The 12,591-nt window shown below is 40.5% G+C and overlaps 1 pseudogene; it reads left to right on the top strand.

The window, feature by feature from the left end:
* The first annotated feature begins 141 nt into the window (after window positions 1–141).
* Window positions 142–12,591, top strand: part of LOC126956172 (sal-like protein 4) — a 79,869-nt pseudogene continuing 67,419 nt past the window's right edge.

The following is a 12,591-nucleotide window of genomic DNA, read 5'->3' as shown; positions in this document are numbered from 1 at the left end:
TGCCTTAACCTCAAATATCTGATTCACGGTGTGAATTTTGCCTTTACTGTAGCTCTTTGTATATTGCAGCTAAATATTTCACATACGATGTTTCAATGCTTGAGAATATTCTATGGCAAATTTAATTTAGGGTGCACCAAGATGAAGAGAAGAAGCACTGGATCTAGCGCTGGGTACCTGGATTCAAACCTTGGCAGAACAATCATGAAGCAGTTCTATCGGGACTCTCAGAATCTCAGGCTTCTAAACTGTAAAACAGGGTAAATAGTAGCTTTCTTATAGGTTTTGATGAATAAACAAGATTACATATTTGAAAGAGCCTTACACACAATAAATGCTGAGTAAATATTGGTTTACTCTTACAAGGCAAAACCTGTATAAGTGACATTTTCAGAAAGGATTAATAGGTGAATCTCTCAGGCATCAGTTTACAATAGATTTTTTTAATGCAACAGAAACTGTTTGGGAGGCTTGAAAGAGTAGGTTAGCTGGGCTTGAGGCTAACTGCACATGACACTCAGCTCCAGGGGCAGAGGCCTGATACCTAGAGGTTCAAAACTATTCCTGGCTTTTGCGCTTTTCTCTGACATCTTGAGTTTTCCTATTTATCAACAGGGCCAACTGGCAAAGAGGTATTCTTCTTTGCCTTTGAATGTTTGTACAGCCTCCTCTTCTGATTAGAGAAATCAGGTAGAGCTGGGATCTTTCACCTTTACCTTAATTGGTACATAGCACATTGCAACATTGTGTCTATTGGAGTAGAGTATGTGGGCGAGGATTTTTTTTTTTTCAGAGTCATACTTTGTCTGGATCTACAAGTGCACACCACCACGGCCAGCTAATTTTTAAAATTTTTTGTAGAGATGAGGTCTCATGTTGCTCAGGCAGCTCCTGGGCTCAAGCAAACCTCCCACCTTGGCCTCCGAAAGAGTTGGGATTCCAGGTTTGAGCCACTGCACCCAGCCTAGACATTATTTTCTATGGTGATAGGATTAGGGAGTGGAAGTGAAGGATGTTATAATGTAGGCTTTAACTTGAAAAGGGATATAATCTACTCCCTCTTTTAGGTGACTCCTCATTCTCAAAGCCAAATTTTTCCATCTTCTTTTGTAATTCCAGGAGCCAAAACAACCAAGGAAGTTCCAGTAATAATAATGATATCTTATATTTGTATAATGCTTTGTACTTTGGAAAGCAGCTCTATAATCTCATTTGACTCTCACATAAACCCAGTGAGGTGGCTTGGGAGGCATTCATTCCTTTATTTTACCGTTACGAAATCCAAGAAGATATTAAGTGTCTCGCCATATGATCTCATAACATGTAAGTGATAGAGTCCAGGTCTCCTGGATACTAGTCCAGCATATTTTACTGTACACTGCATCATCTTGAGCATTCACATTCTTTTAAAAAATTATAATAAAATTTTTAATGAATATATAATGTGTGTTCATGGTTTCAAATTTAAAAAGGTACGAAAGGATATACGGTCAAAATTAAGCCCTCTTCCTTCTTTTCTACTCTCTTAAGAATGTATTGCCCCTTCTGGATATGACCACTATTCCCTGTTTCTCATGTCTTCTTTGGTGATATTCTGGGCATTTTAAAGCATAAATGTATATTTTCCCCTTCCCCGATGGACTTAAAAAAAAATACGACAGTGGAAATACCCTAGAGAAGTGGGCTTGGAGAAGTTGGTAAGTAATCCCACTTGGGCTTTTGTTAGAAATATACCTAATCTTTGTGGCTTTGCTTTTGGGAATCTAAATGGTATATTTTAGCTTTTTTTTTTTTTTTTTTTTAGATGGAGTCTCACTGTGTCACTCAGGCTGGAGTGCATTGGAGCTATCTCAGCTCACTGAAACCTCTGCCTCCCAGGTTCAAGCAATTTTAATGTCTCAGCCTCCCAAGCAGTAGCTTGGATTACAGGTGTGCACGATCACGCCAAGATAATTTTTATATTTTTAGTAGAGACGGAGTTTTGCCTTGTTGGTTAGGCTGGTCTCGAACTCCTGGCCTCAAGGGATCTGCCTGCCTTGGCCTCCCAAAAGTGCTGGGATTATAGGCATGAGCCACCATGCTTGGCCCCTAAGTCTTTCTCTTCTTCTGCCTAACATTATGCTTGAGGATCAGGAGTTTGCTTTCTGGTTCATAAAGTTATTTCCCATCTTCCTCCATAATTCGTAAACCAGGGCCATAAGGGCTTCCTCTCCTGTAAGTATCGGATATTGTTTTCTGGAACATGAAATCATCAAGATAGTACTTGAGAATTGGAAGTTGGAGAAAACCACCAAGCATAATAGAAATGTGAGTCCCTACATTCCTGGTCTTTAAATTAGCTCCTCTGATAGTGCCTCGCTATTCCACAATATCACAATGCCTCAGCTCTTCGGATACGGTGTGTTATTTATGGCTCCGCTATAGGGCCAGGTTGGTTTTTCCCAATCTATCACACACCAATGCTAATACTCAGTTCATCCTACCTGAAACTCACCAAGAAAGCTCCATGCCTGAACTGGCCCACACCTTTTTCAACAAGATGAATCTGCTGGAGCTTGTACTTGGGTATCGTGTCACAGTCTAGTTGCAGACACTTCTAAGCACTGACATTTTGCAAATCAACAGTGGGGACTGGCAGTGGTGTGAGGACCACACTTTAAGCAGTCCCGTGTACAAAATGCTGTGAACGGTTCAGCCAAGTAAATGAATGCTGGCACTGGCTGCTTAATTAGGAGAATAAAGCTAGTGCTTTCATCTTATTTCTTCATAGCTTTTGATGAGGTGATGCTCTCCTATTTATTGTCCCTCTTTTTACTGTTTTTCTTTTTCTTTTCTTTTTTTTTGAGACAAGGTCTCGCTCTGTTGCCTAGGCTGCAGTGTAACAGTGTGAATACAGCTCACTCCTGCAGCCTCAACTCCTGGACTCGACTAATCTCCCACATCAGCTTCTCAATTAGCTGGGACTGCAGGTGAGCACCACCATGCCAGACTAATTTTTTTTTAATTTTTTGTTTTGTAGAGACAGGGGTCTCACTACATTGCCCAGGCTGGTCTCGAACTCCTGGGCTCAAGTGATCCTCCTGCCTAGGCCTCCCAAAGCACTGGGATTACGGTCGTGAGCCACTGTGCCTGACTCATTTTACTTTTCTTCTTTTGGGATGGATTGGTGGACATAACTTGTGTCTGACTCTACCAGAACAAGAAATCCTACTACAAAGATGAAATTAAGTTGACTGTGTGTTGAAGCACACAGTTTTCACCCTTATGTGTTGCTGGAAAAAAATTCATATGTGGCAGATGGGGAAGACCAAATAGACACATAGCAAAGGAGAAATCTACACACTAAAGAGAGACACCCAGTCATTGTTCAGGCTGTGGCAGGCTCAACCTGCTGAGTACCTGTCATTCATCCCAAGCCACCCTGTTGCCAACCACCAAGAAGAGAATCTGCCATTTAGTTGACAACCTGGAATCCAGTTCCTGGGGACTTAGTCTCTAGGTTATTCCATTATAAAAGTGATATCTGTAACCAAAATTTCTTTCCCATGGGTCAGTGAAAGAATTTCCAGAAATACTGTTGATAATTTCTGAGCATCATTAACCGATCCATGGATCCCAGAGACTTTTTTGCTCTGTGAGGAAGAAAGTCCCTGTGATACTTTATGGTAAGCTTGGACCACTTAGGCTATGCAAGAGACTCTGACACCCAGCTCCCTACTATGGTGAATGTTGCTGCACATTGTTGCAAATTTCCTTCTTCTCCATCAGTACATAGGGATAAGCTGAAAACCTCATCAGAATTAACAGGGAGACGGGAACTGCTTTTCATGAAAGGCCAAGAAGAGAAAGCTCTCAAAGTACTGAGTATTGTCCAGTCCAGATCACCGGTTGCTTGTAAAAAATGCAGATACCAGAGCCACTGAATCAAAATCTCTAGAGGTGGGATTGTGGAATCTAAAATGTTAACAACCTCCCTGTGGAGTCTTAAGCACGCTAAAGTTTAATAACCACTAGTTTAGGGGTCCTCATTTTAACTTAATCCTTAGCATCTGCCTACACACTTCCAGGTGCTTCTCCAGACTCCATCATCCCCAGTGTGTTAAAATGGAGGAATCTGTGTCAAAATAACGCTAGCAGCAATGAAGAGGCCTCATCTTCCCAATTGTCTGAAGTGTCCCCTCTGAAGCTGTCATTGTTGCTGATGGCTCCCAGTTCTGGCTCCCCTTGCTGTCTGCTTTCTCACCTGCATGGCGCAGCTTTGCCCCTAGCCCAGGCTACCAGAACTTTCTTGTGAGTGCATCACTGGCTGGGTTGCTGGCAGCATGTAATAGCTCAGATTTGGTGGTCTGACAGACTTGGGGTAGATCCTGCCTCTTTTGCTTGCCAAGTGACTCTTGCTGGTTAAATTCTCAGGCTCAGGTTCCTTATTTCTAAAAGAGAAAATGGTTTATACCTTAAAGGATTGTGTTAAGATTTAATAAGATAATTCATGTGTCTAACATATAATGAACACTCAGTACATTTTAGGTGTCATGATATTAATATTACATATGAAACCACAGCATTTGTCATGATTCTTGCCAACATCCCTAGATACAGGACTCTATCTTTGAGCTTGAGCCTCAGTTCAGGTGGTGACCTCTCAGCTCAGTCCAAGGGCAGAGCAGTTCTTGCCACATGGACATTGTCTGACTTGGTTAGAACACCGCTCATGGATACACAAGTCCACTGATTATTCAACTGGCTGCTCAACATCTTTTGTCTGGAGCTCCTAAAGGATGCTCAAACTCAAATGTCCAACGGTAAGCTTGGCATCTTCCTCTCCCAGGCTGTCCCCTGTCAGCTTTCCTTTCTTGGAGAAGAGTACCATGGTTTCCATGGTTGCATAAAACAAAAAATCTGGAAATCATCCTTGACAACACTTTGGAATCTATCACCAAGGCCAGTCAGCTATACTTTATAAATTTATCTCCAACCCATTTCTCTCATGTCCACTGCCACTGCTCTGATTCAAGTGGTTGTATATATGTATTTTTAAACATATATATATCTTTTAAAACACACACATATATACATATGTTTTTTTTTAAACTGGGCCACCAGTTTAAAAATCTAGTTAAAAATCTCTTAACTAGTTTTCTGATCTCACTAGTATACCCTGTGCCATACAGAATAATTAAAACACGAATCTAATTATAGCACTATCCACCCCTCTCTAGTCATTTATTCTAGCAAATTCTTTTTGATATTTATTTTGCTTGACAGGCTTGACAAATATATTAGTTGATATTATATTGCATATTTTTTGTTTATGGCCTGGCTTTCCCACTGGAATATAAGTTCCATGAGGGCAGGAACTTTGTTTTATTCACTATAGATGAGTGCCTGGTGCTGGCAGGCATGCAATGAGCATTTGTTCCATGAAAGGTCTTACTCCCTTTCCATGCTTTCCCACTGGTTTCAGGATACAGAGCAAATGTGTAGCACAACCCATGAGGCCCTGTACACAGTGGCACATATAATCTCTCTAGCTTTAGCTCCTCTCCTCTTCTCATGCTTGACCTTTCTTGAATAGGTTAGGCCTCCCCTGTGCTTCAGGGCCTTTGCACATGCTGCTCACTCTGCCAGGAAACCTGCCTAACAAATACTTCTCAATTGCATCTTAGCTTTGTGGGGATGTCTATACCAGCCTTTTCAACCCTGTAATTTTTTTGTAGCACTCATCACAGTATGCAATTATATACCTGTTTCATGGATTATTTAATTAATATCTCTGTTCTGGTAGAACAGAGATTGGCAAACTATGGCCATATGCCATACTGGGCATCCCATCTACTTTGTATGATCTGCAAATATATCTATGCTTGTTCATCTATGGATTGTCTGTGGATGCTTTCATGTTACAGTGGCAGAGTATGTGACCTCATGGACTGCAAAGCTTAGATATTTACTATCTGGCTCTTTATAGAAAAATTATGCTGACTCTTCTCTAGATTGTAAACTCCAGGAGAGCAGGGGATATTTCTGTTTTATTCATTAGAGCACATATGATGTGTTCCATAAATGTTACATAGATGAACAAATGATTTCGAGTAGGCCAACATTATTTTCCTACTGCTTCTCTAGAAAGTAATAATAACCTCCATTACAGGTATATTCCTAAACTTTTGATAATTGGCTCACATTAGTAATTGCAAAAGGTAAAATTATGACTCTCAGGCATTCATTGTGATTAATATTGCTTAAATGTGATGAATTGTGGGGCTGGGTGTAGTGCATGTTCCACAGTGGCTAGTGCGATGGGTATATGAGCAGAACTGTGAACAGTATTTACATATAGAGATCAACCAAAGACAATAGAATAAATATCTATTGTCATTTATTTATAATGAAAGTATCATATAACTTTAAGAGAAATGTTTTAGGTAAAGTAGAAGTGAGTGAATGAGAGGCAAAGGAAAGATCTGAATACTTAAAATTCTATCCCATTAGTTCTTTGCTTACCTTGCTCTGTGACACTGAACTCTTCAGTAATGGCTCCAGGCTATAGAAAACATCACTTATTGGAAAATAAAGTATCCAATGACCAAATACTAGAAAGCTTTCTGGGTCAAACTAATGTTTTTTTTTTTTTTTCTTTTCTTTCTTTTTCTATCTATTTTTATAGACAGCAATGGCATCTAGTAAATTCTACTTGGGTGATTTCCTGGGATTACATAGAATAGTATATTTGATGTTCATTTTACCAATTAGAATACAGTGGGCTGCAAGTAACACAATATCTTTATTCAAGTGGAGTGCTTTGATAAAGACAGGTATGGCTTCACAAATGAGAAGTTCAGAGGTGAGGCAGCTCTAGGCATGGGGCATTTGCTTATTAAACAAATACATCCACTATGAGCCAGGCATTGTTTTAGGAGCTAGAAACATGGAAATAGATAAAACTGACAAAAATCTCTGCTTTCTCAGAGATTATATTCTAGTGGGGTGAGGGAAGATCATTACTGGCCTCACTAGGCCATTGTAAGACTTTGGGTTTTACTCTGAGTGAAATTGGGAGCCACTGAAGGGCTTTGAGTGGATGATGAACATAATAAACTGATTTAGTTTCTAGGGGGCAAACTGGCAAGAGTAGAAGTGGGGATCTCTTGGCTAGTCATATGGCTATTGCAACAATTTAGGTGAGAGACAACCAGGGCTCGGACCAGGGTGGGAGTGGTGGAAGTGGGAGGAGGTAGTTGGAATCCACATACTTCAAGATAAAATATACTCACATTTCAAGGGCTAGAGATGACCCTATGGCTTTGAGGATTGTGAAATGAGCCTGGAAGAAACGTTTGGCAATGAAAATCTTTGTAGGCATAGAAAGGTTTTCATTAAAACAACAATAACAACAACAGAAACATGAAAAAGAGACTCAAATTCTACAAACCACTGAAGGGTGTTTGTGTAAGTTATCAACTTACTGCTTCTCAGTTCAGTTCCATATGAGTCCTTCATTACCTGCTCTGAGATAATGAACCTGGACCCTGTTTAGCATTTCTCCTCTGCAGCAAACATGATAATGTTGAGCTTTGTTAACAGACAGCCCTGGAGGGGCATTGCTGGAGGAAGGGGGTTTCTCTTGCTGGTTCCCGTACACTTGGCTCATGAGGCTTCCACCCTGACAATGGCTGATGAGTATTGATACTGTGTGCCTGAAATGACATTTTGGCAAGCTTGTCTGACATAAGGACCATAGGCAGCATGGTGGGTGATAAGGTAATGTCCATTCTACTCCTAATGATTAGAATATGCCACAAAACAACCGTATGTTTACCTTATTTGGCTCAGTCATGATGATGATCTGATGCTATGACCCCCTGGCCCACATCAAATGGTCTCTACCCCAGTCCTAGCCTTTTCTTGTTGTTCAGAATGAACGCCGACTGTATTTCCTCTGCCCTTTTCTCAGAACAAACAGAGGGCAAATGAGCAGGTATTCGCAGTGGTGATTGTGGATTTAAAAATATTTATTCTCTTTTACTCTTTTGTGTTAAATTTTCTGCAACACATACACATTACTTTTGTTATAAGAAAATAAGAAAGTTGTTTTCATTTTTTTAATAAAGAAAAGAAATGTATTTTTTACCGTTTTGGAGGCTGGAAATTCCAGGGTCAAGGGGCTGCATCTGGAGGGTCTCCTGCTGGTGGGGACCTTCTGAAGGGTCCTAAGATGGTGCAGCACATCACGTGGTGAGACGACTTACGAGAGGCAGCCACACTGGCTTTACAGCGGACTCATCTTCTTGATACCCAGCCCACTCCTGTGATAACCCATTCACACGTCAACCCACTAATCCATTAATTCATGAATGGATCAATCAACCGGTGAAGGCAGAGTCCACATAACCCAGTCACCTCCCGAGTGTTCCAGCTCTCAACACTGCCGCATTGTAGATCAAGCCTCCAACACAAGAACTTTTGGGGGACACATTATTTATTTAAAAAATATTTTTATTTTTATTTTCGTTTCAGAGGTACATGGTCAGGTTTGCTGCATGGGTAAACTCGTGACTCAGGGGTTTGTGATGAAATAATCTGTACAGAAAGTTATTTTTAGTTAAAAAATGTGTAGCAACTCTTCCTTTTCTACAATGAAAAACAATGGCATGCATTCCTGATTCTTTTTTTATTTTTTTGAGACGGAATCTCACTTGGCTAGAATGCAGTGGTGTGATCTCGGTTCACAGCAACAATCTCCACCTCCTGGGTTCAAGCAGTCCTCCTGCCTCAGCCTCCTGAGTAGCTGGGACTACAGGCAAGCAGCACCACGTCAGGCTAATGTTTGTAATTTTAGTAGAGACAAGGTATCGCCATGTTGGTCAGGCTGAGCTCGAACTCCTGACCTCAGGTGATCTGCCTGCCTTGGTCTCCCAAAGTGCTGGGATTACAGGTGTGAGCCACTGCACACCTGGCTGCATTCCTGATTTTTTTTTTTTTTTTCTGAGACGGAGTCTGGCTCTGTTGCCCTCCTGATTCTTTATGTTACAATTTCCATAACACAGAAATAATTTGGAGATAATGTCATTTAGCTACGATTAGGGAAGGGAAAACTTTTTGAGCTCTCTAAAGGAGGTAAATCTTATTTTTATAATTTTGCCTTGTTTTATTTTCATTGCCATATGCACAGCTCCAGGGAAAAGTTATCTTTTTTGGACATTTGAACTTCCTGAATACAGCCTAGTTAGAATAAACAGCTTTCATTGTTAGAGGGACCTCAGGGACTAAGTGTTACTGAGAATTTGAATATGTCCTCCAGTTTGGAAGACAGGCTATAATAAGGACATGCCTACAGTCGTCTTGGGACCTCATTTGCAACTCTTTCCTAGCATACTTGCAGTTTGGACAGGGCTCATGTGCCAAGGTGTAGGATGAAAGATAACCAGATCCAAAATAAACCAGGCAGTAGGACAAGTTTTGAATTTTAATGCGTATTAAAAATGTTGCCCTGTCCTGGGGCTGCATTTCAAAGAGAGATTTAAAGATAAATGTAGGTATTTGAATGTTGCTACAGTGCAATGAAGGTTGACAACAGCTGCTCTGGACACAGCTACTTAGAGACTCAATCACCATGAGTTTAGTTCTGAATTCGTGGAATGCAGGGGTTAAGAGCATGGATTCTGAAACTAAGCTGCCTGGATTTGACTCTGTCACTTACCAGCTGAGTGACTTTGGGAAAGCTACTTACCTTATCTGTGCCTGTTTCTTCTTCTGTAAGTTAGAAATAGTAATAGACTCTAACTATCCAGTTAGGAGGATTATTCTTTGGTGAACTTGGTGGATGAAGAATTGCTGGGGACTACAATACAGCAGAGGTTCTTTGGCTAAACTGGCAGTCATTCTCCATCCCTTTTTTTCCTCAAGCTTTTCACCACAGAGGCAAGACAAGCTAACATTTGCTCATTTGTTTGCCCTTGCAGATGGTGATGGCTATTTATACAGTTAGCCAATGAAACATAAGTGAAACTCTCCCCAGAAAAGGGACAGTTGCAAGCTGCACTGCTTCCTCCTCTGCTTGTCTTGAACATGATGTGATGTCTGGAACTATGGCAGGCAATTATTAACCATGAGGTGACAAGCAAACAAGAAGCCAAGATAGTCTCAGAGATGCCAATCCTAACATCCATGAACTGCTGAACCAGTGCTAAAACCTAAATATTACAGACTTCTTGCTTCAGCAGCTCAGGCTTTCTGTTACTTACAGCAGAAAACATTCTTCTTAACTGATATGTATGGTAGATACTCCAGAGTTACCACTCTTTTTGTCCTAGTCCTGTGTTTCTCAAAATGTGGTTTTTAGAACACCTCCCTTAAAATCACTTTGGGCTCCCGCCAGTGATTCAGAAATCTCTGGGAGTGGGGTCTTTGAATCTGTACGTGAAAGAAGTTCCCTAGGTGATCCTGATGCACGTTCCAATTTGAGAACTCTTAATCGGGTGTTGGCTTACCGAGTTCATTTTTGTCAGGCAATCATTGAGCGTTTACTACGGGCTAAGCACTGCATTAGGCATTGTGAATGACAAGATGAATAAAATCACCTTGCTTTTGAGGGGCTTACATTCTCGTGGCAATTTCAGTACAAGGTGGTAATTGCTTTAAAAATAAAAAAAGGTTAGCAAAGCAGTAGGCCAGTCTGAGAGATCAAGAAACTCTACCTGGAAGGGAAGGCTATTTAAAGTCCACAGTTTCAATCAAATGGATGTTTTTAAACTGCTAATTTGACTCCATAGATGTTCCTTTTCTGTATTTGTGAATGTAAACTTTTAAACAGCATTACACCAATTTTGATAACATTTCATGACCACATATTGTGTGGAGCTAATTCTGTAAAGCTACCTCAATGCCTTAATCAATTTTATCTTCTGGGCAGTTAAAATTATTCATTATTTTCAATTTTCATTATGATTTTACCAACATTATTTTTCATGGAAAATTCACAAGGACAATTTTCCAGTTTATAGTTATTGTCATATTGCTTCATTTTGTGGTTATTATAACAACTAAGCCCAATTTGCCCAATTAAAATGTTACAGATCCAAATTCAGTGAAGAAGGACTTGTCTGTCAACTGTTTACCATATGAAGTTTTAGTTGTGGCTAGTTTCATATTCTTTTGATGAATATTTCCCCATGACAATTTTTAGTTATTGAGAAAATGTGATTCTTCAATCAAGCTTAAAAATAAATCTGTTAAAAATTCTCTATGCACATTTTTAGTTTGTCAGTTATGTTGAGTTTACTATTTCTAGTGGTAATATTTATTACAAATTTAATGCAAATTAAGAGTTTATATGATATTTTTCTCAGCTAATCCAGGAGGACACTGGAGCAATACTTCTCAGCTATTTCAAGGCTGACCTGTTAGGCGGATTGGCCTATTATTTTGAGAATCCAGTCATTCTATTCGTTTTGAATGACTTTATGTGCTGGATACCAAAGGTCCAGACTTGGTGGAGAGAAGAGAAACTGGTAATGCCAAAATGGTGTGGGTATTGAAGCAGGTGGGTTGGGAGTGGAGAAGTGTTTTGCATGGTTCAAGTCCCTGGAAGTGGATGGGCAGTGGGTCCAGAAGCCAGTTTGCTGTGACATTGTGGTTACAATGAGAAGCAAGTGCAGAGAGTAAGGATTGTACCTTGAAGAAGCCTGACTGAGAAGAGGGGGGGGAAATACACACAAGAGCTAGAGGTTTGAAACTTTTTAGGATGGTGCGGATTTGACATGTTTGTGGGCTAGCAGGAAAGCATCAGTTGGGAGAAAAGATGAAAATGCAGGAAAAGGAGATTACCAACAAAACGGTACCAATGAAGAAAAATGAAGGAACAAGAGCAAGTCCTCACGTGGAGAGCTAGCTTTGAGTTGGAGGAAAGGAGATTAAAATTGTTGCAGGTGTAGGTAAAATATTCTTAATGTTCTCAGTGAGCCAGGAGGCAGAAGTGGCCTGCTGAGTGGGCTTAGTTGAAGCTGGGTTAGTAATGGGCTTGACAACTCTTGCTTTTGGTTTGCCCTGCAGGTTTTCCCATCTCCCTTCTGGTAATGACATCCTCTTTCATTTGGGGAGCTCTCCCTGTGGATCAGAGGATTTGGCATGTAACCCAAACTGGGTCGTTTACTGAATGGGGGAAGCCTGCTGTAAGAGTAAGTGAATAGAATAAGAAGGTTAATTTGGGTCCTACTAGATTTAAGATGTCTATTACACATCCAAAAGGAAATGTTAAGTAGGCAGTTGGATATATAAGTTCATAGCTCAGGGGACAGGTTAGACATCATCTGAGGAAATGGCATGACCTAGAACTGGATGAGATCATCTATGGGGTTAGTCTCTGTTAGTTGGAGAGAGGGCCATACAAGAAGTCCTGGGGAGTTCAAGGCTGCAGTGAACTGTGATTGCACCACTGCACTCCAGCTTGGGTAACAGAACCAGATGCTGTCTCTAATAAATAAATACAATTTAAAATGAAGGAGAAAAGAAGTCCTGGTGCATCATTCAGCACTCAAAGATGAGGAAGAGGAGAAAAATGTTCTGAGCTAGGAATAAACCTGGAGAGTAGGC

Source organism: Macaca thibetana, chromosome 6 (assembly GCF_024542745.1).
Source record: "Macaca thibetana thibetana isolate TM-01 chromosome 6, ASM2454274v1, whole genome shotgun sequence".
NCBI lineage: Eukaryota > Metazoa > Chordata > Mammalia > Primates > Cercopithecidae > Macaca > Macaca thibetana.
This window is presented reverse-complemented; position numbering and strand designations above follow the sequence as displayed.